The sequence below is a fragment of the Mobula birostris genome, chromosome 14 (assembly GCF_030028105.1).
Source record: "Mobula birostris isolate sMobBir1 chromosome 14, sMobBir1.hap1, whole genome shotgun sequence".
Taxonomy (NCBI): domain Eukaryota; kingdom Metazoa; phylum Chordata; class Chondrichthyes; order Myliobatiformes; family Myliobatidae; genus Mobula; species Mobula birostris.
The window spans coordinates 57,417,235-57,444,471 of record NC_092383.1 but is presented as its reverse complement, the minus strand read 5'-3'; the positions used below and the strand labels follow the sequence as shown (position 1 = coordinate 57,444,471).

Here is a 27,237-nt window from a genome sequence, read left to right as displayed (position 1 = left end):
GATAGAAAAATTGAGTGCTACTGTAGGAGGGAAGGGTTAGTTTGTTCTTGGAGCAGCTTAACGGTTTGCACAATATTGTTGGCTGAAAGGCCCATAATGTGTTCAGTCTCATTCAATGCAATTTTTTGACCTTCCCATACATTAACAAATTTCCCCTTCTCTCTGTTGCTCACCCCTACCTTCCTAATTCCCAACTCCTGATGCCTATCTCTCCACTCTCTACTTGCCCGTCCCATCTGAACCCCCACTGGTCTTCCTCTTCACTACCCTGCATCCCACCCTCCCCTTCCCTGACAACATCTCTTTGACTGACGCTTCCTCTCTGTTCTCCTCATCAAGGATGAAGGTATGAAAGCCATGCTCAGGGCATACAGAAGATGAAATCTGGCTCATGGATGAAGTCCCGCTTTTACAAACACCAGGATGACTGTCGGAGAGTGTGGTACAATTCCGAAAAGATCTTGATGTTGCCCAGGAATCAGTCTGTGAGTATTGACAAGTTTTGGAGGGATGATGGGAGACGCAGCATGTTTAAAGAAAGTTTACAGAAGTATTTGTCCAGAGCAACAAACCTGCCTGCGATTAGTCCCTGATTCCTGATATGGCTCCATGCTGAAGCCAGTGGAGTTTCTACATCAAGGCACCAGTATATAATTTACTTATTTCATTTGGAGAGCAGCGTGGAACAGGCCCTTCTGGCCCATTGAGCCGTGCTGCCCAGCAACCCACCTATTTCACACTAGCTTAATCACAGCACAATTTACAAACACCAACTAACCTCCCAACTAGTACGTCTTTGGACTGTGGATGGAAACCGGAGCACCTGGAGGAAACCCACGCACTGACGGGAAGAATGTACAACCTCTTTACAGATGGGTTACCGGTCCAAGCACCCATGTCCCAAGCTGTAATTGTGTTGCACGAACCACTACACCCCTTGACCTTTGATGCCGTCTGTGTGGAGTTTGCAGCTTCTCCCTGTCACCGTAGGGTTTACCCTGAGAGCTTCAGTTTCCTTCCACTTATTAATAATTGGTTTATTATTCTCACACATGATGAGATACAGCGAACAATTGTTTTGCATAAATCACATCACCGAAATGGACCTTGTTTTTTGTAATTATGCTCTTTCTTCAATACATTGCACATAATTTTATTTTCTAAGGAGTGCTACTGATCTGATACTATGAGCCTGTGATGCTGCTGCAAGTAAGTTTTTCTTTGCCCCTGTTCACACATGTACTTTACATATGACAAGAGATGTCGTACAAAGGATTACGGGTTACAAGATACATGTGGACTAAGATGTTAACTGTCCTGTGCTATCACCAGTGGGATCATCAGTTGATCTGTCACCTGTCTTCAGGAGTCTCGGCCAGCTTATGATCAAGACTCCCTCGAAGTGGTGGGCCAGCAGTGCTAAAGCACCACCTCCCACTGGTGAGGGGACATTTCAAAAGTCTTATAACATTGGGCTGTAGCTGTGCTTGTATTCTTGAGCTGTTATATCTTCTGTCCAACAGGAATGGGGAGAAGAGAGAATGACTCGTGTGGTAGGATTCCCTGGTTATGTTGGTGGCTTTAAAGGCCTTTAGATTAATTGGCCACTGTCAATAGCCATTAGTGGGTAGGTTAGTGGTAGAATAAAGGGGGTGTTGATGTGAAGCTGTGGAGAGTAACGCACGCAAAATACTGGAGGAATTTAGCAGGTCAGGCAGCATTTGTGGACAAGAATAAACAGTCAACATTTCAGCCAAGACACTTCATTAGGATGGCATAGTAAGGGAGCAAAAGCCAGAAGAAGAAGGCGAGAGGACGGGGGTGGAGTGGTTGGTGGGTAGATGTGTGAAAGGGGATGAACTACGAAGCTTGGAAGTGATAGATGGACGAGATCTCTTCAATATCCCTAATGTATCTGCCTTTACCACTAGTGCTGGCAGTGTGTTCCACGCACTCACTGTTCTGTGTAGTGAAAAAAACAACCTCTGACATGCACCCTGTACTTCCTCCAGACACCTTCAAATTATGCCCTCTCGCATTAGCCATTTTTGCTCTGGGAAAAAGTCTCTGGCTATCCACTCGATCAATGCCTTTTATCATCTTGTACACTTTTATTGTCTTCTCTCATCCTCCTTCAATCCAAACAGAACACTCTACTTGCTTAACCTATCCTCATAAAATACGTGCACTAGTCCAGACAGCATTGTGAATTTCCACTGCATACTCTCTATTGCTTCCACATCCCTCCTATAATGAGGCGATGGTGTGAGCTGCTTCATCATAAGGTGGGAGAGGGCATTAGCTGAAAATAGGTAAACACAGGAGGACTATGGATGTGAGTTGGTTGTGTTCCAAACTTGCAAGCTGATCCTATATTATAACACAGGAGCTTTGATAAACATGGCATTTACATCTTCTCTTGAGACTTTGATCTGGTTGTCCCAGAGCATCAACATGCACAAGAATTGTCATATGTCAAGATGAGTGAGACATTTCTGAATGCCTCATTGTGCACCAGTCCCTCCATTTATTAATCTGCTGAGTGTCCCATCTCTTGTTCTGAGGATACTGTATGTCCTTCTGCAACTAGATCTTCAACTTTCTAACCAGCAGACCTCAATCTGTGCAGTTCAGTAACAACATCTTCACCTTGCTGACAATCAACACTGGGGCATCTCAGGGATGCGTGATTAGCCCACTTCTTTACTCTCTGTATACCTCTGACTGGATGGCTACGCAGAGTTCAAATGTCATCTATAAATTTGCTGATGAAACAACCATTGTTGGCAGAATCTCTGATGGTGATGAAATAGTGGATAGGAGCGAGGTATACCAGCTGGTTGAGTGGTGTCACAGCAGCAACCTTGCAATCAAAGTCAGTAAGTCCAAAGAGCTGATTGTGGTGCTCAGAGAGGATAAAATGAGGGAACACTCAGCAATCCTTTAAGAGGGATTAGAAGTTTCTCGGTTATAATATCTCTGAGGACCTAACCTGGTCCCAACATACTAATGCAGCTATAAAGAAGGCAAGACAGCTGCGATGTTTCAGTAGGAATTTGAGGAGATTTGGAACATTACCTGAAACATTTGAAAATTTCTGTTTGGTCTCATCACTAATTGGTACGGGGAGTGTCTACTGCACAGGATTGAAGTAAGCTGCAGAGAGTTTTAAAATTGGCCAGCTCCATCATGGGTACTAGCCTTGGTAGTATTCAAGATACCTTCAAGAAGCGGTGACTTAAAAAGACTATGTCCACCATTAAGGACCTCCACCACCCAGAAGATGCCCCTTTCTCATGTTAACCATTGGAAAGAAGGTACAGAAACCTGAAGGCACACACTCAGCCATTCAGGAACAGCTTATTTATGATTATGAGGACACGCAGTCCCCTTTTATTGTCATTTAGTAATGCATGCATTAAGAAATGATAAAATGTTTTTCCAGAATGATATCACGAAAACACATGACAAACCGACTTAAAAACTAACAAAAACCACATGATTATAACATATAGTTACAACAGTGCAAAGCAATACCGTAATTTGATAAGAACAGAGCATGGCACAGTAAAAGTCTCAAAGGCTATCTAAAGTCCTATCATCTCACGCAGACAGTAGGCCTCCAGCGCTGCCAACTTGCCGTTGCAGCATCCTGGAAGCATGAGACCACAGTCCAACTCTGAGTCTGTCTGAAAACTCCGAGCCTCCGACCACCTATTCGACACCGAGCAGCATCTCTGCCGAGTGCTTCAACCCCGGTCCCGGCAACAAGCGATACGCAAAGCCGAGGATTTGGAGCCTTCGTCTCCGGAGATTCTCAATCGCACATTAGCAGTGGCAGCGAAGCAGGCATTTCAGAAGTTACTCCAGATGTTCCTCTGTGCTTCTCACGGCTGTTTCCATCAAATCCAGATTGTGCACGGCCCCTAGTTACACATAATTGATAATTCATTCGGAACGCCGCGCGCGCTGCATCGCGCCGCCATCTTCTCCTCCCTCTCTGCCATCCAATTTCTGAATAGACATTGAAACTATGAACACTACCTCACTACTTTTTTAATTTCTGTTTTTGCACTGCTTAACTATTTAACTATTTTGTATACATATCTAAACTTGACATAATAAGCGGTTTGCTGTCCATATTATCAATATTGTACTGCTGCCACAAAGTTAACAAATTTCACAACATATTCCAGTGCTATCAATCCTGATTCTTATTCTGGGTATTGTGAGAAGTTTTGAGGCCCTTAGGTAATAAGGGATTTGGTAGCATTGGAGGCTTTGGACAGGGTCCAGAGGAGCATGGGAGTAAACCCAAGAATGAAAGGGTTAACATATCAGCAGTGATTGATGGCTCTGGGCCTGGACTCACGAAAGTTCAGAAAAATTAAGGGGATCTAACTGAAACCTATCAAATATTGAAAGGCACGATGGAGTGGTTTGGGCAGGATGGTGCCTATAGTAGGGGAGTCTACGAGCAAAAGATACAGCTGCAGAGTAGAAAGACATCCCTTCTATTCTGAGGAGATGGAAAAAATTTTCTTTAGCCTGTGAGTGGTTAATCTGTGAACTTCATTGTTGTGTGACGGACCTGGACTGTCCCTTTAAAAGGGAGAGGGAGAGAGAGAGAGGGGGGGGAGAGAGAGAGAGAAAGAGAAAGAAAGAGAGAGAGAGAGAAACTAACCACAGTACTGCTGCCTGCTTCTGGGTTGCTATGGTGAGAGAGAGATGGAGTTATGTGATGAACAGTTCGATGTTTACAGTTCCTTTGCAGCGTTTTTATTTGGGCAAGGTCAGATGACTCTCACGGACAGAGAGTGGAACACCGGTTAAGGCGACCGGTCAACGAAAGGAAGCCAGTGACAGAAGAGTCACTGGGTGGAACTTTCGAGTGCCCACAAGGGTGGGTTGAGGTTCGATCAGTGGCTATCACTGTGTGTAGAAGGGCTGACCCGGTGGAGGCTACCGGTGTATCTACCCTTGCCTGGGTGGTAGTGCCCTCGAAGATGGTCCCCTTTGTGATAAGCTACGTTTCGCTAACTCGAGAGTGAATTCGGAGTCTGATGACGTAAGACCAACAGCACCTGTTTATTCGTTCTTCTCCTATTGTGGATTTCACCTCGGCTTACAAACACCTCTCTCCCCCCCACCAACTCCGTGCATTGAACTGAACTTCCTTACATTACCATCGTAAGACTTTAAATCTTGCCACCCAAGCTGGAACGAGTTTGGGAAATATATTTACACACACGCACACATATATACATATATACACCTAACACTGCTAAATTTGGATTTACCTGGTTTAAGTTACTATATTAAGTAGTTACTAATAAATAGTGGTTTTAACATCAAAATCAGACTCCAGGTGTGTTCTGTAGCTGTTGGTTCATTTAAACTGTTACACGTACGTGCACAGATGTAATGAAAAACTTAATTGCAGCAGCGTCACAGGCATAGCACATCAGAATAGCAACGTTCACTGGAAAAACATAAATCGAACATAATTTATACAGAATTCCTTAAAGAAAGAAGAACTTGAACAAAATAAAGAGAATTGTAGGGCAACGTTACCAAAGTGGTCTGAGTATTATTATACCAACGGTTGTATCGATTTGTTCAAGAAACAAATGGTTGAAGGGAGGTAGCTGTTTGTGAACCTGGTGGTGTGGGACTTCAGGCTTTTGGACCTCCTGCTCAGTGGTCTTAGTGACTTGATGGTGGGATCTTTCATGATGGAATTTGCATTCTTGAGGCAGCACCTCCTGTAGATACTACTGCAGGTGGGGGAGGGATGTGTTTGTCTTGTCTCGGGCAGGGTCCACTACTCCCTGCAGCTTCTTGCATTCCTTCTCATTGGAATTGTCATAAAAGACTATGATGGTACGAGTCAGGATAATTTCATTAGTACATCTGTAGAATATTATTTGATGACAATCCAAACCTCCTTTAACTCCCAAGAAATTACCGACACTGCTGTGCTTTCCTGCTGATTGCATCAATGTGCAGGACTCAGGACAGGTCACGATGAAGGAGTTTACAGCTCAGATTTGCTGGAAGAGATCAGGTACTGTCTGTGGTGGCATGTTCAAGGCTTTCAGGAAAACAAATGATTTAGTTTCTAAATGGTGAAGGTGTTGATGAAAGGTTGACTATTTTCTTTGTGCATTCACTGGCACATCAGAAAGTTGGAGCATAAGCAGTCCATTCAGCCCATTGATCCCTGCTACTATTTGTGCTCCATATAAGCATCCTTGCATCTTACCTGCATGCCTTGCAATTGATTTCTCCAGCCTCCTAATTCTTTGACGTTTGCTGAGCAGACTCAATGGGCAAATGGCCTGATTCTCCTCCAATGTTTTATGGTATTATGGAGAGCATTCTAAATGGTTGCATTACTGCCTTGCTAAGGATGTGCCACTGCAGAGGGCTGGAAAGAATTGCAGAGACTTTTAAATTTAGCCAGCTCTGTCGTGGACACCAACCCCTGCACGATGCCTTTAAAAGGTGACATCCATCATTTAAGATCCCCACCACCCAGGACATGTCTTTTTTGCATAATTACAATCTGCGAGGAGGTACAGGAGTCTGAGGCCTCACACTCATGTTTTTAGGTAAGAACCCATGAACAAAAATTCCATATTGCTGCTCTGTTTTGCACCTTTTATTCATTTATGTTGTTACGTACCCTGTAACTGGGTTGCCAAACCAGCAGAAATGGACCACTTAGTTGGAGTCTGGATTACTGGAACTAAGGAAGTTTTATTAAAGAAATAAGTAACACAGTACTCTAATAGTAAGGATATAAATGCAACAGGTTAGCAGTGATAAAACACACATGTACACAGAACTAGGATAATAGGATCAATCAAGCTGTATCGCAGTCTAGGGGTAAAATGATCAGTCTCAAGTGACGCAGAGTTCAGTTCAGTTTAGTTCAGTTCGCAGTAATCGCTGTTGTGCCGTTGGGGAGAGAGAGAGAGAGAGCGAATGATATTCAAATCGGATTCAAACAGACTTTTGATATTCCTCGCAGTTAGCTTTCGGGCGAGCCCTTTGTAATATCTTCTGAGGTCACCGACTGTGACCCCTCCATTCCGGATATGATCATTCGTTCTGCGGTGAACCCGGCACCCAGGCAAGGGCGGACACACACTCCAGGTTCCCGCCGATCGTACCTTTTCACCCTGTGCGTCTATGGTCGGTCCCGTGACCAGACCTCCAAAACTCCCAAACTCCCACCAACTTGTGGGGGGGCACACCGCACTTCCAGGGTCTCGTTATCTCGTGGTGTCGTGGTGTGTCGCTTGCCTTAGCGAACCTGTTCCTTTTATCCCCCTGCTGGGGTATCGCCTGTCCATCAACCTTCAAACAGTTCAGGTTCAAAGCAACCGGTCTGACAATACTCGGAACTGTGTCTCTTTTCGTTAATCGCTCTTGTCTCTCTCTCATTAGTATTTTGAATGTTTCCCCCATTTGTCTGTCTCTTATCTCTCTTATCAGCATCAATCTTCTGATAACTTGGTCTTTTCTAACACCCCTACCCTTCAAAGGATTTTTACCGGGGTAAAAATTATACACATAAATACACTATTAGATACACACAAATATACATGTTCATCAGCTATTTGGCTAATACAGAGAACTTTAAGTTGTCAACACCTTGACAGACAGTCAGCAATCACATTTTCCATTCCTTTTATATGTGTTATTTTAATAATCCTCTAAGACCAGGCTCCAACTTAGCAAACTTCATAGTGGCCAAGAACACTAATGAGTTGTGATCAGTGTAACTTCTCAGTGGTTTTCGTCCCGGACCAAGATAACAAGGGTCGTCCCACACCAACTCAGCATTCTTTGGCAAGGGCTTAGTAAGAGGGTGGGTAATATCCGCAAATTTTTTTTTTGCAAAACTTCCGATAGTACCCCACCATCTCCAAGAACCTTCTCAGGGTTCTCTTGTCTTTCGGGGTGGGGACTTCAGAGATAGCCCGCACCTTAGCTTGCATTGGAGCCAGCTGCCCCTGTTCTACCACAAATCTCATATAAGTGACCTTCGCGTGGCCGAATTCACTTTTTGCGAGGTTCACTGTCAGGCTGGCTTCAAACAGCAGTTTAAACAGTGCTACACTGTGCTCCTCCCACGTGTCACTCCAGACCACTACATCGCCAATATACGCTTCTGCGTTCTTTAGCACTTTTGTCACTGAATTAATCATTCTATAGGGGTGTTGCTGACTAGGCTGACCTGATGTGACAACAACACCATGTCCCCACTCTTTGCATTGCCTCAGGACATTCGGACATACGTGTGCGTGCCGTTTAATTAGCTCTCTTAGCAGGTGGCTTTATTCGGGGATTAAGGGAGAGAACTCATCAGCAAAGTCGGTCAACACAATAGACTTCTCCCATCTGGTTGGCACCATACTTTTCGAAATGGGTTTTCCCCTTATTAGGTGGCACACTAGCCTCATTAATTTTCATGATAACACGGACTAGGTTTGTTTGCCTATCGTGGCAAACTGTTAGCATATCAAAAGCCTGTAACCATGTTAGCTCACGTCTACAATAGTCAATAACATCCTTCCTCCTGTGCTGCCAGTAAAACTCTTTCATGATTCCGCCGACTGTTTTCCTCCCCCCAAAATGTCCACCGAGGGGTATCTTGTGGGCCAGGTTAAGAATTTCATCGCCATAAATTTTTGCCACCACCCCCCAATCCTCATCTGTGGGCACGGTACTTGGTCTCCATTTCTTCCTTAGCACTCCCTCCTCCACACAATAGTCCACTGGCTCCCTTTTTAATTCTGCTTCGGAGAGAGCTGTCTCCGTCAAAACCATCAGCTCCTCGTCTCGCTCCTGTGCCTGTACAAATTCCTTCCTTGCTAATGATAAATCTACCGTAATTTCCGTTTCACTACGCTGCGCCTCACTTTCTAACCCCTTCTGTTACAAGGCTGGTAAAAACACCTCAACCAATTCTATATTTACTTCGGCAGCCTTTCTGGACACACGCCGAGTCACTGCGCAAATGGGATAAACCTGTGATTCCATGGGCGGGGCCTCAATGCTGGCAGGCTGGCTTGTCAATCTTACTGCTGGGTACACCTCTCCGCCGGCGAGGTCATTACCGAGTAAGACCTCCATGTCTTTCATCAGTCGTTCGGGCCTCACCCCGATCGTGACCGGTCCGGAGACCAAGTCGCTTTGCAGGTGTATCTGGTGCAAAGGTACTGCTTCAGTCCCTTTTCCAATGCCTTTGATGACCCTGACTTCCCCAGTCTGGGTCTCTGAACTAAAGTCTAACACACTCTTTAATATCAATGACTGACAAGCTCCAGTGTCTCTCCAGATCCGTACTGGAACTGGGTTTAACCCCTCCTTCACCGACACCAATCCGGCCGAGATAAACCTCTCGCGCCCTTCCTGAACTTTACCAGACCTCTTGTCCCCCAGCGGTTTGTTTACCAGCTTAATACAGCCAGTCGGAACCGCCGTTTTTCCTTTCCCCGTCTCCTTCTTTGGGGCAAAGCACCTGGACGCAAAGTGTCCGGCTTTGCCCTGAACCCTCCACCTTGGTTGGGCATGGGCCCCTGCGCTGCCGTCATCTTTAACCTCTCCAGCTCAAATTCCCTTTCCCTCTGTTTCTCCAACTGCCTCTCTTCTCGCTCCAACTGTTTTATTCTCTCCTCGCGTTCTAACTGCCTCTCTCTCTCTTGCCGTTCTAACTGTTTCTCTTCGTGTTCTAGCTGCCTTACCCGGAACTCGTGCTCGAGTCTCAATTTTTCAATCTGCACCTGTACTGCGTCTCCACCAGGTTTTCCAACAGATATCACCTCCAGCTCCCCTTGAGGAAACACAGCTTTAGACACATAATGCTCTATGATAGCTCTGTGCATCTCCTCTCTCCCCATTGTCGACTTCCCCTTAAAAAGATTCAACCGTTTGGCCACAGCTGCCAATTCTGCTTTCTTGGCATCCTCTAATGCCTCCAAGGTCGGCACCTTTAGAAATACCTCAATCTCCATTTCTGCTGTTTGCTTTTTCTTTCTTTCGGGAATTTTAACCCAATCAATTTACCCCGTCCCAAATTTAGCGTTCAAAATCGCGGACGAGAACCCCACTTATGTTACATACCACGTAACTGGGTTGCCAAACCAGCAGAAATGGATCACTCAGTTGGAGTCTGGATTACTGGAACTAAGAAAGTTTTATTAAAGAAATAAGTAACACAGTACTCTAATAGTAAGGATATAAATGCAACAGGTTAGCAATGATAAAACACATGTACGCAGAACTAGGATAATAGGATCAATCAAGCTCTGTTGCAGTCTAGGGGTAAAATGATCAGTCTCAAGTGACACAGAGTTCAGTTCAGTTTAGTTCAGTTCGCAGTAATCGCTGTTGTGCCGTTGGGGAGAGAGAGAGAGAGCGAATGATGATATTCAAATCGGATTCAAACAGACCTTCGATATTCCTCGCAGTTAGCTTTTGGGCGAGCCCTTTGTAGTATCTTCTCAGAGACTGTGACCTCTCTGTTCCAGATATGATCGTTCTTCTGCGGTGAACCCGGCACCCAGGCAAGGGCGGACACACACACCAGGTTCCCGCCGATCGTGCCTTTTCACCCTCTGCGTCTATGGTCGGTCCTGTGACCAGACCTCCAACACTTCCACCAACTTGGAGGGCACACTGCACTTCCAGGGTCTCGTTATCTCGTGGTGTCGTGGTGTGTCATTTGCCTTAGCGAACCTGTTCCTTTTATCCCCCTGCTGGGGTATCGCCTGTCCATCAACCTTCAAACAGTTCAGGTTCAAAGCAACCGGTCTGACTATACTCGGAACTGTGTCTCTTTTCGTTAATCTCTCTTGTCTCTCTCTTATTAGCATTTTGAATGTTTCCCCCATTTGTCTGTCTCTTATCTCTCTTATCGGCATCCATCTTCTGATAACTTGGTTTTTTGTCACAATGTTTGTAATCTGTTCTGTGATTGACACCTTGGTTCCAGTGGAGCATTGTTTAATTTTGCTCTACATGTGCACGGTTGAATGACAATAAACTGATACTTCAGCTGGATCGTTTCAAAACATAGTTATATTGAGATAGTACAGACGGAAAAGCAACAACAAAATGTAGAATATGGTTACAGAGCAAGTGCAGTGAAGGTAGAAAATAAGGTGTAAGGTCATGACAAATTAGATTGTGAGGTCAAGACTTCATCTCCATCATACAAGCCCCATTCAAGAGTCCTATAATATAGAACATGGGACATCACAGCACTGTACAATCCCTTTGTTGTGCTGTGCTTTTAATCTGGTCTTAACATCAATCTAACCCTTTCCTCCCACATAGCCCTCCATTTTTCTGTCATCCATGTACCTGTCTAAGAGATTCTTCAATGCCTATTCCACTACACCTGGCAGGGTGTTCCACCCACCCACCCACCACTGTCTGTATGAAGAACTTTCCTCTGACATTCCCCCCTCTATTTTTCTCCATTCACCTAAAAAGTATGCCCCTTCCTATTAGTTATTTTCACCTTGGGAAAGTATCTCTGGCTATAAGTACTATGCCTCTTATTATCTTGTAGACATTTATAAAATCACCTCTCATCCACCTTCACTCCAAAGAGAAAAGTCCTGGCTTGCAGAACCTATCTTCCTAAGATGTGCCCTCCAGTCCAGGCAGCATCCTGGTTAATCTCTCTGCACCCTGTCTGAAACTTCCACATTCTTCCTTTAATGAGGTCACCAGAAATATGTCAGTGGGATAGGAACTGTCGACCTGGTGGTATGTATTTTCAAGCTTTTTTTTATCTTGATGGGAACGGGCAGAATTGTGCATGTTTGGGGTACATGTGAGACAAAAATCTGGATCCGCTGGTTAGGAAGCTCCATATGCAGAGAATAGAGAGCTGACATTTCAGGCTGAGATGCTAAATCAAGAGTCCTGATAAAAGGTCTCAGCCCAAAACTCTTGACTCTTTATTGCTCTCCATAGATGCTGCCTGAGCTGCTGAATCCCCCCAGCATTTTAGGGTGTAATGACAGTGTGGCGGTTGGCATGACGCTATTGCAGCTCACAGCATCAGAGTTCAGAGTTCAATTCCGGTACCGTCTATAAGGGGTTTGTAGTTTTTCCCTCTGCCACGAGGGTTTCCTCTGGGTGCTCCGGTTTCCTCTGGGTGCTCCAGTTTCCTCCCACAATCGAAAGACACACCGAAGAGTTGGTTAATTGGTCATTGTAGATATCCTGTGATTATGCTGGTGTGAAGTAGGTGGATTGCATTGCAGAGTGACTCTTTGGGCTGGAAGGGCTTGATCCACTCTATATTTCTTAATAAAACAATAAATGAAGAACATATTGTCTGTGTTACTCGAGCATTTGCAAAATCTCTTGTGTTTATACCTCTGAATCTGAATCTTTTGTTCTTACCTTGCTGCTGATTTAATTCCCCCACCACCTCCCCAACTGCCACCCCTCGACCACTGTAGTCTCGATCACTAACATCCAGTAGTTGAGGCCAGGTCACCAGTCGGAGGGCAAGCAGCAGAATGCCATGGAGATGCCCACTGACCACTGCTTAACCATCAGTTTTAAAGGCAGGAACCCGGACCTGGTAGCCACCGACACGAAGGAGGCCTGGCACTTGAACTATGGCCTCACCAAACTGAAGAACTGAGACTCCAGCTTGAAGAAGAGGGAATGACTGGATTAGTATCATTCGCGATGTGTGCCAGGGTTGTACCAAGGAGAGAGCATGTCACTTCACTCACTGTCTTCTCCAAAAGCTGCCCTTGTCCGCCCTCACACTGTGTAGAAGGTCAAAGGCAGCAGGCACATGGGAATCACCTTCACCCCCCCCACAAGTCACGTTTCCTGACATAAGACCGTAAGGCAGTGGTTGTCAGTAATTATTTACAATCAACTTCTATGTTTTAAAAGGTTATATGTACTCTATTTATAATACTGTGTATAATATTTATACATTGGGCATTAGTGAGATCCTTGTGACTGAGGACAGACTAATGAGGTTTTAAATATGTGTTGCAATTTAGTTAAAAATAATTGAAGATCTTTTTGCAAAATCAAGATGGTTACAATGTTTTGATGGCAGTTGAACGGATTGACTAAAAGCACATTCATCTAGAGAAGTGATGGGAAGTCCAATTAAAATCAATTTTGCTTTCTCCCGGAGCTGTGGAAAATTACTGTGAATATAGATAGATAGATAGATATACTTTATTGATCCCAAGGGAAATTGGGTTTCGTTACAGCTGCACCAACCAAGAATAGAGCATAAATATAGCAATATAAAAACCACAACATTCAAACAACAATATGCAAACTATGCTAGGTGGAAATAAGTCCAGGACCCACCTATTGGCTCAGGGTGTCTGACCTCCCACGAGAGGAGCTGCAAAGTTTGATGGCCACAGGCAGGCACAACCTGCCATTACGCCCAGTGTTGTATCTCGTGGAATATGGCCGGAGTCCAACAGCAAAAAAGTTCAATATCCAGTCTACAAACACGTTCCTTGATCGTAATATGACCAGGAGTGCACCATCCGTTGTTAACCAGAACAACAAGCTCCCAACTCCTTTATGCTTACCGCTCTCAGTGCACTTCCAGTCAGCCCGAACGGTCTGGAAGCCCTCCATGGAAAAGTTTTGGTCGGGTATGTCCTCGTGCAGCCCCATTTCAGTAAAACACATAACACTGCACTCCCGAAATGTTCTCTGACTCCTGGCTAGCGCCGTCAACTCGTCCATTTTATTACTCACCGAACTCCTCTTCTCCATAAGTCTCTGTTGTCTCGACCCAGTCCTCTTTCCTCGCCTTTGGGATCCCCCTCTGCATCCTCTGTGTGTTTTCCTCCAGATTTCAGCAGAGGTGTCTGCCGCTCTTCGCTAAACCGGCCGGCATAAGCGCAATCAGCTGGTCCCTGGAATAAACAATGCGACCATACTGCTGCCCCGCTAATGAGACGTGTCCGAATGTAACTAATCACAGCGCTAAAAGCCCAAATAACACTCTCTCCACCAGCATGTTAGAGAGGGTGCAGCTTCAATGTGTTACCGTGAAAAAAATACAACAAATAACGTAAGTAATATCGTAAATAATGTAATATCACTAGAATGCAGAAATTTTGCCTGCTGCATTTGAATTTTGCTTCGTTATCTCACTGTGCAACTTAGTAAGATATTCCTGCAATTTGGTGTCAATGTCGTTCACATTCTCCTGAAATGAATACACCACCCAATTTGGTATATGCATCTCCAGCAGGTCTGTGAACCGAAATTGCATAGCAGTTTGCAGTAATCTCAAATGATCAAGATACAATCAGATCATCATCTTGCAATTCTATGCTGAGTGGCCAGTGAAGGAGATTGCATGAACTCAATGTCCAATATTACTACTAAAAAATGTAAGGTTCACAAATGTAAGGAACAGCCTCCTCTTTGCATGATGTAAAATTGCCATTTTTTACTTTTAAATGTTGGTTTAATAAACTCAGTTTTTCATATTGATCCAACAGGTAAAATATGTCAGACTTGGCAGCAACAATTTGTTCTCCAAGATGCTTATCACTTAGAAATGCTGCAATACTTCGTTTAACAATGCAACGAAGAGAATTACCTTTTCATAGCCATCGGACCTCTGTATGCATTGGAAGCCATTCATAATCTTCTTCATTTCCCTCACGAAGTTGTCGAGAAAGACGATCTTGAAATGCAATTGATTTGAAGCGAGTTTTACAGAAACAAGTAGGTCATGCAAATATTCTCCCAATATTTTTGTAAACGTTCAGTGTGCGTCTTCAGTCTCATGGACCTCCTTTTTGATGGTAGCAAGAGAAGAGGCATATTCAAAGTGATGAGAGTGCCTCCTTTTGATGAAGTCCTTGATGCCAAGGAAGTTAGTGGCAATTATGAAGTTCTGTCGCTTTTCCCAATCCTGTGCAATTGCACCTCCATATATGAAGTTTATGCAACCAGTCAAAATGCGTGGTACATGGCACATTGATTGTAGTCACATGTAAGATCGTAATGAAATGGATTGTGAAGACATGAATCCATTTTATTGTACTGGAGGAAGCTGGTTACCATGATGTGCTGAGCCGTTTCCACGACACTTCATTTTCTTGTAGTCACATGCTGGATTGCAGTGAGGTAGATTGTGAAGTCATGAGTCAATCTGACTGTACTACAGAACTATTCAAAGGTCTGATAACTGCAAGGTAGAAGCTGTACCTGACAAGTCCATTCCCCGCTCAGCTGAAGGCGGCTGTGTCTTCCTACCTTTTCTCTGAATTATCGTTTGCAGCTGTGATCATATTCCCTTGGGACAGGCAGGCAGTCCTGAATCTGACCGATGGAAGTCTGCGTACTCACTGTGCTAATGGTCCTCGGATTATTGCCGGATGTGTCTACCATTGTTTTTGGCTGGTTGGCTCGCTGGAGGTTCAGTGGGAAGGGCCAGCAAGCTGGACCAGAAATTGAGTGGCTGAGTGGGAGAATGGAATCTGTAGCCAAGAGGCCAGGAAGTGAGCGAAGGATCTCCGTGGGGGCAGAGGTCAGTTGGGGAGTGGAAGTGACTGAGGAGAGGAAGGTCAGGTGCAAAAGGGAACAGCCAAGATGATTCTGAATGGCAAGAAGATTCAGGCAGGCAGAGAGGTGGACTGGGATGACGCAAATGCAACAGAAGGGCTTCCGGAGTTAGAACACCGTTGTCTGAAGAAAGGACAGTCAATCAAGAAATTGAAAAGATAAGTCCTTATATTTCATCAAAACAGATGTCTGGAATCCCAATTCTTATGGAGTAGATGAAGGTAAAAAGGATTATATAAATAGATCTGTCTATGTTTGCTTGAGAGAGTTTGAGAAATTATACGTATCGGCACAAATGTACATCTGTGGTCTTCTTCTTCTGTCACCCATCCACTTCAGACTGACATATTGTGCATTCAGACATGCTTTTCTGCCCACCACTCTTGTAATGCATGATTATCTGAGTTACTGCCATGATCCTGTCAGTTTGAACTAATCTGGCCATTCTCCTCTGACCCCTCGTTCGCATGGTGTTTTTACCCACAGAACTGCTGCTCACTGGATGTCTTTATTGTTTATCCCATTGTTTTCTGTAAACTCTAGATACTGGTGAGTGAAAATCCCCAAACAATATCAGTTTCTGACATACTCAAATTACCCCATCAGGCAACAACAATTGTTCCACGGTCAGAGTAACTGAGATCACATTTCTTCCTCCATTCTAATGTTTGGTCTGAATAACAGCTGAACCCCTTTACCACGTCTGCATGGTTTCATTAATTGAGTTGCTGTCACATGATTGGCTGATAAGATTGTTGTATTAACAATCAGTTGTATAGCTGTACCTTATAAAGTGGCCATTGAGTGTACTTTAAGTATCATTTGCAATTCTGTAAAGTTTAGGCAGTATTATTAAGTACAAAAGACTGTGACTCAAAAATGAATGCTGATTCTGTTCCTTGCTAGTGCTGAATTCATCTTTCTGTTTGCCATCTCTTTCTTGGCCACCTCCTCTCTTTTTACCTCTCTGTGAAGTAATTTAGACTGTCCTTCCTGATGAGGGGAGTCATTCTGTTTGGCAGGTAAGATTTGTGGTTGTGAAACTATCTCAGGTTCTGGGGCCTCCTCTGTGGTGGTTGTAGAAGATGACTCTGGAACTGCAGGAAGTGGTTCTGACAGCTCCCTGTTAGTGCTCAATTTATCTTTCTGTTTGTCACCTCTTTCTTGGCCACCTCCTCTCTTTTTACCTCTCTGTGAAGTGATCTAGGCTGTCCTTTTGAAGATTAGCTTTATTTATCACACGTGCATTGAAACAGTCAGTGAAATGCCTGATTTTGTGTCAACGTCCAACACAGTCTGAGGATGTGGTTAGCGGGGGGACAGCCCACAGTTGTTGCCACAGTACTCAGACCAACATAATACGCCTACCATTTACTAACCTGAACCCGGACATTTTTGGAATGAGGGAGAAAACCATAGCACCCGAAAGCAACTATTCCAGTCATACAAAATTCTTTCAGGCATTGGTGAGAATCGATTCCCAATTATGATCTTTGGCACTGCAAAATGATTGCACTAACCACTTGGCAAAAGTGATACCCTAGCTGGTAACTAATAGAGGGAGTTCTGAACTGTTGCTTGATTGCAACAGGTCTTGGTAACCATGTTCAACTGAGCTTCTGAAACAACTCAATGAGGAGGTACCAGTTTCTTCCAATTTCCTGTCTTGCAATCTTCAAGGAATTTCTAAATGGGAAAAATATTCAGAAATCCGTGTTGGAAAGGGACTTGTGCGACCTTGTACTTGATTTCCCTAACAGGTAACTTGCAGACTGAGTCGGTGGTAAGGAAGGTAAAGGCAATGTTAGCATTCATTTCAAGAGGACTGGAATATAAAATTATGGATGTAATGCAAAGGTTTCTTTACAAAGATGGCTCAGACTGGTCTTGGAGTGTTGTGAGCAGTTTTGGGGCCTTAGCTGGGAAAGGATGTGCTGGCATTGGAAAGAGTTAGGAGGAGGTTCACTGGGATGATCCTGCGAATGAAACAATTTACATACGAAGAGCACTTGATGGCTCTGGGTTTGTACTGACTGTGGTTTAGAAGAATGAGTGGGGGTGGGGATCTCATTGAAAATTTTTGAATATTGGAATTTTAGATATAGTGGACATGGAGAGTGTTTCCAATAGTTGAAGAGTCGAGGAGAAATGGGCACGTACTCAGAATTGAGAGACATCCCTTTCGAACAGAGATAATGGAATTTCTTCAGCCAGAGGTTGATAAATCTAAGGAACTCATTGCCACAGACGGTGGTAGAGGTTAATTCATTGGGAATATATGAAGTGAAGGTGATGGGTTCTTGATTAGTAAGTGGTCTTTGTTTACAATGCAACCATCACTATGTTTCGAAGCTTAACACGCAAAATGCTGGAGGAACTCAGCAGGTCAAGCAGCATCCATAGATGTGAATATTGTGTCAACATTTCAGGCGGAGATCCTTTGTCAGGATTGAAAAGGAGGCGTGCAGAAACTGGAGTAAAGTGGTCAATATGTCAAAGCCTTAGCAGCAGTTGAATATTCAGGTTGTAGAATGTTACAGAATAAATGCTGATAACTGGGACTAATACATCTAGATGGCTCAGGGCCTGTTTCTGTGCTGTATGGCTGTACTACACTTCATGGCCTGACAGATCCTTTAATTACCTGCCATTTCCTATCAGTATTAATTATTTAACTGCCCCTTGTCACTGATACAGAACAGTAGAGAAACAGTGCAACACTCTCACAGTGCGAGCGATCACCAGTCGGTTCAATTCTGCCGCTCTCTGTAAGGACTTATTACATTCTCCCCGTGACTGCATGGATTTCCTCCGTGTGCTGAGATTTCCTATCACATTCCAAGGATGTACGGGTTAAGTTTAGTAAGTTGTAGGTGTGCTCTGTTGGGACTGGAAGTGTGGTGATACTTGCAGACTGCCCAGCACATCCTCGCACAGTGTTGGTCATCGATGTAAAAATAATGCATTTCATTGTATGTTGCAATGTATATGTGGGAAATAAAACTAATGTTGTTTTTGATAAAGCTAAGCTTGCACTTTCTCATCTCGTACCCGCTGATATCACTGAAGGGAAAATGCTTGGGTATAACTTTGTACAGACAGTTTCTGTCAGAAACACCAGGACGCAATGCAATTGCTTGCCTATGGGAAACTGACAGAGTAAACAGTACACATGGAAGAAATTCACAAGCAAATACAGTGATGAGCACAAAATAACAGAGTGCAATCAAGAATCCTGAATCACAGTGAAGACAAGTGTAAACGTAAGCTGTATCTCTGCTTTTTGCACCTTGGTCAGGCTAGGGCTTTATTCCTTAGTATGCAAAATGTGTCATTTGCGTCAATAATAAACAGTGTGAGGATTGTGCTGGTATGACCCGCAAGAGTCGCCATGCTTCCAGCACCGACATAGGAGTACAACCTACTAACCATGACCTGCATGACTTTGAAATGTGTGAGGAAACCCACACAGTCATGAGGAGACTTCCTACAGACAACGGTGGGAATTGAACCTCGAGTGGTGAATGCTGGCACTGACTGACAGCTAATGAACACGATGGGAGAGTGCAGTTAATTAAAGCATCTGTCAGGCTATGAGGTGTCACAGAGCCCGACCGCAGGGAAAAAGGCCCTTTGGCCCACATCTTAATGCAGATACATCTGTATCAGCCCCAGTGATCTAGTGAAGGATTTGTGCTATAGAAACATAACTGGTCATTGTAAATTGTCCTGTGGTTCGGCTAAGTTCAGTAGGTAGGCTGTTGGGCAGTGCTTCTCATTGGGACAGAAGGACCTGCTCCATGCTATATTTCTAAATAAGTAATGAGCAAATTGTGTGTGTTACTCTGAATTCCCAGGATCAGCAGAATCTCTTGTCTTTATGAACCTGAATCTCTTGTTCTGATCTCTGCTATTGTTTTTCTCCTCCCCCCCCATCCCCATCCCTGAACCCCTGCAGTACTGATTGACAACATCCAGGAGTTGAAGCCAGGTCATCAGTCAGAGGTCAAGCAGTGGTGCACCAAGGAGATGCCCACCAGCATCTCCTTCACCCTTGTCTTCAAAGGCAGGAAGAAAAACGTGGACCTGGTGGCCGTCAATGCTACAGAGGCCTGCCTCTGGATCTGTGTCTTCACCAAGTTCAAGAAGAGAGACTGCAGCATCAACAAGAGAGTGCGACTGGACCAATATCGATTGCGATGTGTGCCAGGGGTTACACCGCGGAGGGAGGGTGCCACTTTGCCAATTGTCTTCTCTAACAGTGGCTCTTGAGTCTGCTCCCACCCCGTGTAGAAGGTCAAAGCAGAAGGCACATGGGAATAAACTCCCATCCAACTCATGTTTCCTTACATAAGACAATAATGCAGTGGTTGTCAATATTTTTGATACAATCTGCATGTTTTAATAGTTTCAGATCACTAGTATGTGTTGTGAGGTTTGTTAACTTGGTAGCAGCAATACAATGCAATACACGATAAAAACTAGAAAAATAATTGAATTACAGTAAATATATATGTATATTCAGTAGTTAAATTAAAAATAGCAGTGCAAAAACAAAAATAATAAAAAAGTGATGTAGTTTTTATTGGTTCAATAACCATTTAAAAATCTGATGGCAGAGGGAAAGATGCTGTTCTTGAATTGCTGTGTGTTTGCCTTCAGGCTTCTGTGCCTCCTTTTCGACATTAACAATGAGAAGAGGGCATGGCTGGGTGATGGGGGTCCTTAATACTGGATGCCCCCTTTCTGAGGCAATACTTTTTAAAGATGTCTTGGTATACTACAGTGCCTTGTATCTATGATAGAGCTGACTAATTTTACAATTTTCTATAGCTTCTTCTGCTCCCGTGCAGTAGCCCTACCCCATTCCAGACGCTGATGCAACCTGTCAGAATATTTTCCACTGTATATATGTATAATTTTCAGTGTTTCAGGTGACAAACCATGTCTTCTCAAACTCCTAATGAAATATAGCTGCTGTCTCACCTTCATTATAGCTGCCTCAATATGTTGAGAGCAGGTTATATCCTCAGAGATACTGACACCAAGGAACCTGAAATTGCTCACTCTTTCCACCTCTGATCCCTCTGAGGATTGGGTTGTGTTCCATGGTTTTACTCTTTCTGAAGTCCACAATCAGTTCTTTAGTCTTCCTGACATTGAGTGCAAGGTTGTAGCTGCGACACCACTCTACTTGCTGGTATATCTCTCTCCGCTACTCCCTCTCGTCACTATCTGAGATTCTGCCATCATCAGCAAATTTCTCAACGGCATTTGAGCTGTGCCTGGCCACACAGTCATGGCCTTGGAGAGAGTAGAGCAATTGGCTAAGCACACGACCCTGAGGTGCGGCAGAGTTGATTGTCACTGAGGAGGAGATGTTATTACCTATTCGCACAGATTGTGGTCTTCCAGGATAATGTTGAATCAGGTTTGTGGGTCTGGCAAGAGATACAGAAAGCAGTCTCTGTGAATAGGTACAGTATATGAAGCATTTAATTGCAAACGGTAAAAATTCACCAAACATTCATGTCCCCCAAGTTACAGACACTATAAATCCAAATACTCAACAAACATACTTAGTTAAAAGTGCGCGAAAGCATACCTTCCCAATCGTCTTGCCTCACACAAAGTAAGAAGAGAGCAAGCCCCTTCCACGTGCTATCTTATATACCCAGGATATTTGAAACGGGACACAAGTAGGAGAAGCAGCTGCAGTTTCTAAGCTAACATATCACAACAGAAATGACTCTCGACAGTTAGAATAAGGAACATCCCCAAAGGACAAACCTCCCTTCGAAAGTTGCAAACGTGATGATCCAACCCTCAGTCCAGCATGACTCACGAACTTCCAAATTAAGTTATACATAAAACACAAGAGTACAATTCCCAGTACAATAACCCGGTTGTTACCTCCCAGTATTCTACAGTAGTCCACCAGCCTCATTTTGCCCCAAAATTGTAATAGAGTGTCCCTAGAGTGTAATAGCCAATGAGATAGTCTCCCACTTAATCTTATACACTCATTCTTAGATGTGATCAACCAGGTGAGTGATGTTACCCAGTCCATCGGGAATGTAGGTGCAGCATTCTTGACCAATATCAGTTCAACTGGCACCTTCCTTTGTGAGCAGGTAATTCAAAGCCATCAAAATCAGTTCCCAGATGGTTGTACCATGCTGAGAAAGGCTAACATTTGAAATACCCTTTCTTTCTAATAAACCTGTTACCAGACAGCATGGGCAAGGTATTCACCCAGGGCACTAGATGGCATACATACAGCACCACATTTCAAGCAGGACACCCTGTGGGAATAATAGGTCAGCCTAGGAACTGCAGGTCCAGTGAGTGCCGTTCAGCTTCCAGCAAGTGTCCAGCTTCACAACAAAATCTGGCATACATAACCATCACAGATTATGGCTCTTGCTGACACTTACCACCCACCTTATACCTGTACTCAACATCCCACCTTCACCAACACTCGTGCCAGGTTGGGAAATCACTTGAAGGGTCAAGACATTCCAATTATATAAATGGTATGTAGAGAAATACGAGCCCTTAAAGCACTTACTCCAACAGGGTTATTAAGGCTCAATTTCCTTGAGGCTGTTACCATACTCTGGGTAGTGGTTGCTGAGTTAGACTACTGCCTCCCAGCTCCCCTCAAACAGAATGCCGAAATTGGAGAAGCCAGATTATTTGCCCCAACAGTTTTTTTATGGTCATCAAAGCGATTGATATCAGTGGCATCTTTTCACTGATTTAGTAAGGAGTCTGCATACAAATTCAGCAGTCTAACTCATTGGTGCAGTGTACAAATTCAAATGCCATCCAGAAGGATTTTCTGCAGGATCTCCATCCACAAATCAGCATTCACCACATTGGTATTCTGTGATGCAGGAAGATACAAATACACTTAGCCCTGATTTGTTACTGGATATTTAAAAAACACAGCAATGACAAAACTACCAGAATTCCTTCCCAAATGCTCAATTCCGATTGAATTGTGGGCATTTCATATGCAAGATAAAGTTGCCCAAATTTCTACCCAAGTTCCATATGGCCAGTATGAAAAGTGAGTCATCCCTAAAACCAGTGATACGGGGAAACAAGTAACAAATTAGAAACCAAAGCATAATGCCCAGGCTGTACTCCTCTTCTTTATAACTATGGAAATGCAAAAACTTCAGTTCATTTCTCACAGAGAAGGAGCACACTTATCAGAGAACAACTGATGAGGAAAAAGCAACTGGACAGGGCCCAACGCATTCACAGAGTCTCTTAAAGGAAAGTCTACACACACACAAGCAAAGTGAAGTGTGTGGCCTCATCTCACATTTCTCCAGATTCAAATCACTCACACTCCATTTATAGGAAGAGGGTTGCAGGTCAAACGACGCCCTACCGACACCAATGAGGCCTGAACCACTGCTGGCAAATGTTAGCCAGTAGCCTTTGGAGTGAACCCTGAAGAGAAGGTAGGAATCTGGCAGAGAACAAAAGAAACCCATATCTACCGAGGTCTTGAAGAAAGACCCTTCCCCCTCAACAGTCTCCCTTTTTTGCTCCTCCTCACAGTATTTCCATATTGTATAGAGGTTGGGGATAGAGGCCTCATTTACCTGCTCCTGCGGAACCCCAGCATTAAGAAACTGTTATGTAACCGGCAACAATTAATATCAATCCAGACAGGCTATATAAAAACAACCAAACATTTATTAAAGACGCATAAACAATAAAAAAAACGAAAACTTCAGCCGGAAGTTAACCGCTATGCAGCCGTTCAACAAATCGTCACTCAGTACTGGTTCTTAAAGCGTTAAATGCGAAAACAATTCTTAAAGCAATAAAGTCAGATATAGTTCTTAAAATGGTTAATTCGACAGTCCACCGGATTTATACGTTCAATTGGGAGAGACTTCTCTGGAGAAGGATTTCTTCATAGATGCGACTTTCCTGCTGGTTCTGTCTGAAGGATTCACGATGCAGTAAATAAACAGTTTAAAACAACTGACCTTAATTTCTTTTAGAGAGCAAACCTTGCATGAACTCTTTGTTCTTTTGGCAAGAGTTATCTGCGATGCAGGTCATTACTGCTTCAACGAAGACTCAATAAGGTCGATGTTTTGTTAAACTGCCGAATGATACCGACTCCTCTCAATCCTTCGGGTCCTGTACTTCAATAAAGTCTTCACTCTCCCTTCTACTGCCGGAATAAGGTACATCAACACATCTAGCAAAAATTTCCCGTCCAGTAATATTGTACCTTGCAACAGAGTGCAACACTCTGTTTTAAAAATGAAACTGCGTCATAAAAACATATACGCAACAGAAACGGAGACACAGTACGTTCTAGCTGGACATCTAAAAACCATTACATCATTCTCACAAAAAAAATCACAGATCTCCTTGAGGCATGTAACACAACGCCAAAAATTATTTCTTTACAGGACATGTGGGACCTCTCTTCCCCCACCCCCCCGCACCCCGTCTGCTTATCTAACTTTTGTACTTGGCTACACGCAGCCTCTTCTCCATTCTCTAAACCTGTTAATTATTGAATGGTTGTACTTTTCGGATAACCAACAGCTGGTGCCATTAAAAGACAGCACTTCCTCTTTTATTGGAAAAATCACCAAAGGAATTATGTGTCCTCCCATTCCAGAAGTTAATTCAACATCCTCTGGTGAGATACCACTGTCACGGTATATTTCTGTGATAACAGCCCACTGGTGTACAACTTTAGAACCCTCCTCTGCTCCATTCTGCTTGGAGTTTTATATTCCATTCAGCAAGAGTGGGATAACCAAGTTTAACTGCTGCCGTTACCCAAATCCATGGTGATGCATTGTGCTCAGGGGAAGCAAGCAGTGATCTCAGGGTGTTATTGATTGCACGTTGGGACATTAGCTATTAGTTGGGCTCACTCTGGCGCTGCCCCCAGCGCATCCCATAACCTCAGTAACCACGCAGCCAAAGTCTCCCCAGCCTTTTGTCTGTACCTATCCCCTAATTCCCTGAGCTCTGTTGTCTCAAAGGTCTCCATTACACCATCCCTAACATATTCTGAGCCTCCCCCTTCTCCCTCCTGAAAAGAAGAAGCTCCAGTACATTGCTCCCGATGGCAGGTGTGGGAATGCGTAATCCCTGGCCTGGCCCGTTCTGTTTCAGACACACGTGGGAGAGGGTAATCATCAAAGATTAGACCGAGTGGTCCACGCTATTTTCATCATTTTCATCTCTCCCACATTTTCATCACCCAGCCAGACATCCCCATCTTCCAGCACCACAGTGGGATCATCACTCCGTCTCAACATGGCTCGACCCTTAACAGGATCAGGTTCCTAACTGGCCCTTCGAGCCGACTCTAAATCATGTACTTTCATTAACCGAATATCTGTACATTCGTATCTTCGAACTTCATTCCCCTACTCTGAGCCATCAACAGCAACTCGCTCAGAACAATGCAGCGCTGACTGAGATCTTCCAATTCATTCTTAAGGCTCGCTATCGATTTATACTGATGTCTCACAATTGTTTCAAACAGCCAGCAAGCATCCGACAGTTCTCCTTCCTCACAGGAAAAAACAGGGATTTGATTATAGAAACAATGTTTCATCCCCGCTTCAGCCCCGGTGAAATCTAACTGGTCCAACCAATCGGCATTCCAGAGCCCATCAGTAAGTTAGCGAGACTTCCGAAGTCTGCGCTGTTATTTGTCCACCCTGGGACTCTGCAACTCTCAAACGGAGGGTCTTCTCTTTTAAATAATAATAGGCATCCGTTAGCGTCATGAGACCATGGATTTGTGCTTTGGAAGGTTTCCAGGTCGCGCAGGCCCAGGCAAGTTTGTATGGAAGACCAACAGTTGCCCATGCTGCAAATCTCCCCTCTCCACGTCACCAATGTTGTCCAAGGGAAGGGCATTAGGACCCATACAGCTTGGCAGTGGAGTCATTGCAGAGTAATGTGTGGTTAAATGCCTTCCTCAAGGACACAACACACTGCCTCAGCCAAGGCTCGAACTAGCGACCTTCAAATCACTAGACGAACACCTTAACCACTTGGCCATGTGCCGACACTCTTTTAAATAACTTCTAACAGAAATGCATTTATGCTCAAAAAGCCACAGCTCGCTCGCAGTGCCAAAATGTAATGTTGAATCAAGTTCATAGGTCTGGCCTATGATACCGAAGTGTGGTACAGAGGCCAGGTTCTGTAGCTTTTCGATCAGGATGGAAGTAATGTTGGTGTTAAGTGCTGAGCTACAGGTAGGGAACAGCATCCCGACAGGTGTTCTTATTGTCCGGATGACCTAAGGCCGCATGAAGAGCCGTTGACCTATTGCAGACCCAGGCAAATTGTACTGGGTCCAGGTCCTTGCTGAGGCAGCAGTTGATTCTGTCTATGACCAAACCCACAAAGCATTCCATCACCATATATGTGAGTGCAACTGGATGATTGTTGTTAAAGCAGCTCACACTACCCTTCTTGGGCACTGCTATAATTGTGTCCCTTTTGAAGCAGGTGGGAACTTCTGACTGCAGACATGAGAGATTGTTGTCACAAGTTTTCTGAGCCGGTCCTGCTGCCTTGTGAGGGTACACCCTCGTGAAAGACATCCTGATATCAACCACCTGAGAGACCACAGGGCAATCAAGTGTAGCAGAGATCCTCACAGCTGTATTTATATCCTCCCTTTCAAAGTGGGAATAAAAGGCCTTCAGTTAAATATAATGTTAGAAGTGTATATGAAAACTTCTGAATAAGATAAGAAAGGGAGGACAAGATGGTGATGCGACGGAACTTGCAGCAGCCACTCTGGTGGCGATGTCTGTTATTTGTCAAGTAGTGTGCCGTGTACAACCCTGATTTGATGGAGATGGACGTGAGAGTACAGAGGAACATCTGGTGAAACTTCTGAAATACCTGCTTCGCTGCTGCTGTTACTGTGTGGTCCAGAATCTCCGGAGGGGAAGGCCCCGAATCCTTGGCTTTGCTTGTTGCTCAGCGGATGGGGCAGGGTTGAAGAGCTCGGCAGAGGATGGTGCTCAGTGCTCGGTATCGAAGGGCTGGTTGGAGGCTCGAAGTTTTCGGACGGACTCAGAGTCCGCTGCGGTCGGGTGCTTCCAATACTGCTGCATCAACAAGTTTGCGGCACTTGGAGGTTCAATGGTGGGGAGAGTTTCTCCCTTCTGCCGCCTGCGTGAGATGATGACGCTATCGGGACTTTGAGACTGTTTTTACCGTGCCCATGGTCTGCTCTTTATCAAATTACGGTATTGCTTTGCACTGCTGTAACAATATGTTATCATTATGTGGTTTTGTAAGTTTCAGTCTTGGTTTGTCCCGTGTTTTCTTGTGATTCATTCTGGAGGAACGTTGTATCATTTTTTAATGCATGCATTTCTAAATGACAATAAACGAGGACTGAGTGTCCTCATAATCTAAATCTAAACAATCTAAATCTAAAGATTATTTATAATAATCCATATATAATATTCTTTAACTCAGCAATGGAGACACCTTATAATATTGCTCAAAATTTAGTGAGATGATTGTGACTGATGCAAATTACTGAATATCGGGTTGCAACTTGGCGAAAGGTAATCGAAGATCACCTCA

The 27,237-nt window shown here is 44.1% G+C and overlaps 2 long non-coding RNA genes across 2 annotated transcripts in view; one reads left to right on the top strand and one right to left on the bottom strand.

Moving 5' to 3' along the window:
* LOC140209921 (uncharacterized) overlaps positions 1-20,155 on the top strand; it is a 40,935-nt gene extending 20,780 nt beyond the window's left edge. The window contains exons 4-6 of the long non-coding RNA XR_011889105.1: positions 340-485; positions 14,541-14,769; positions 19,571-20,155. This is a non-coding gene — a long non-coding RNA (uncharacterized lncRNA). The remainder of the gene's footprint in view (positions 1-339; positions 486-14,540; positions 14,770-19,570) is intronic.
* LOC140209919 (uncharacterized) lies at positions 20,106-24,014 on the bottom strand. The gene is made up of 2 exons (XR_011889102.1): positions 23,628-24,014; positions 20,106-21,053 (listed from the first exon to the last, which is right to left on the bottom strand). It is a non-coding gene; the product is annotated as an uncharacterized lncRNA (long non-coding RNA).
* Between the last annotated feature and the right edge of the window lie 3,223 nt (positions 24,015-27,237).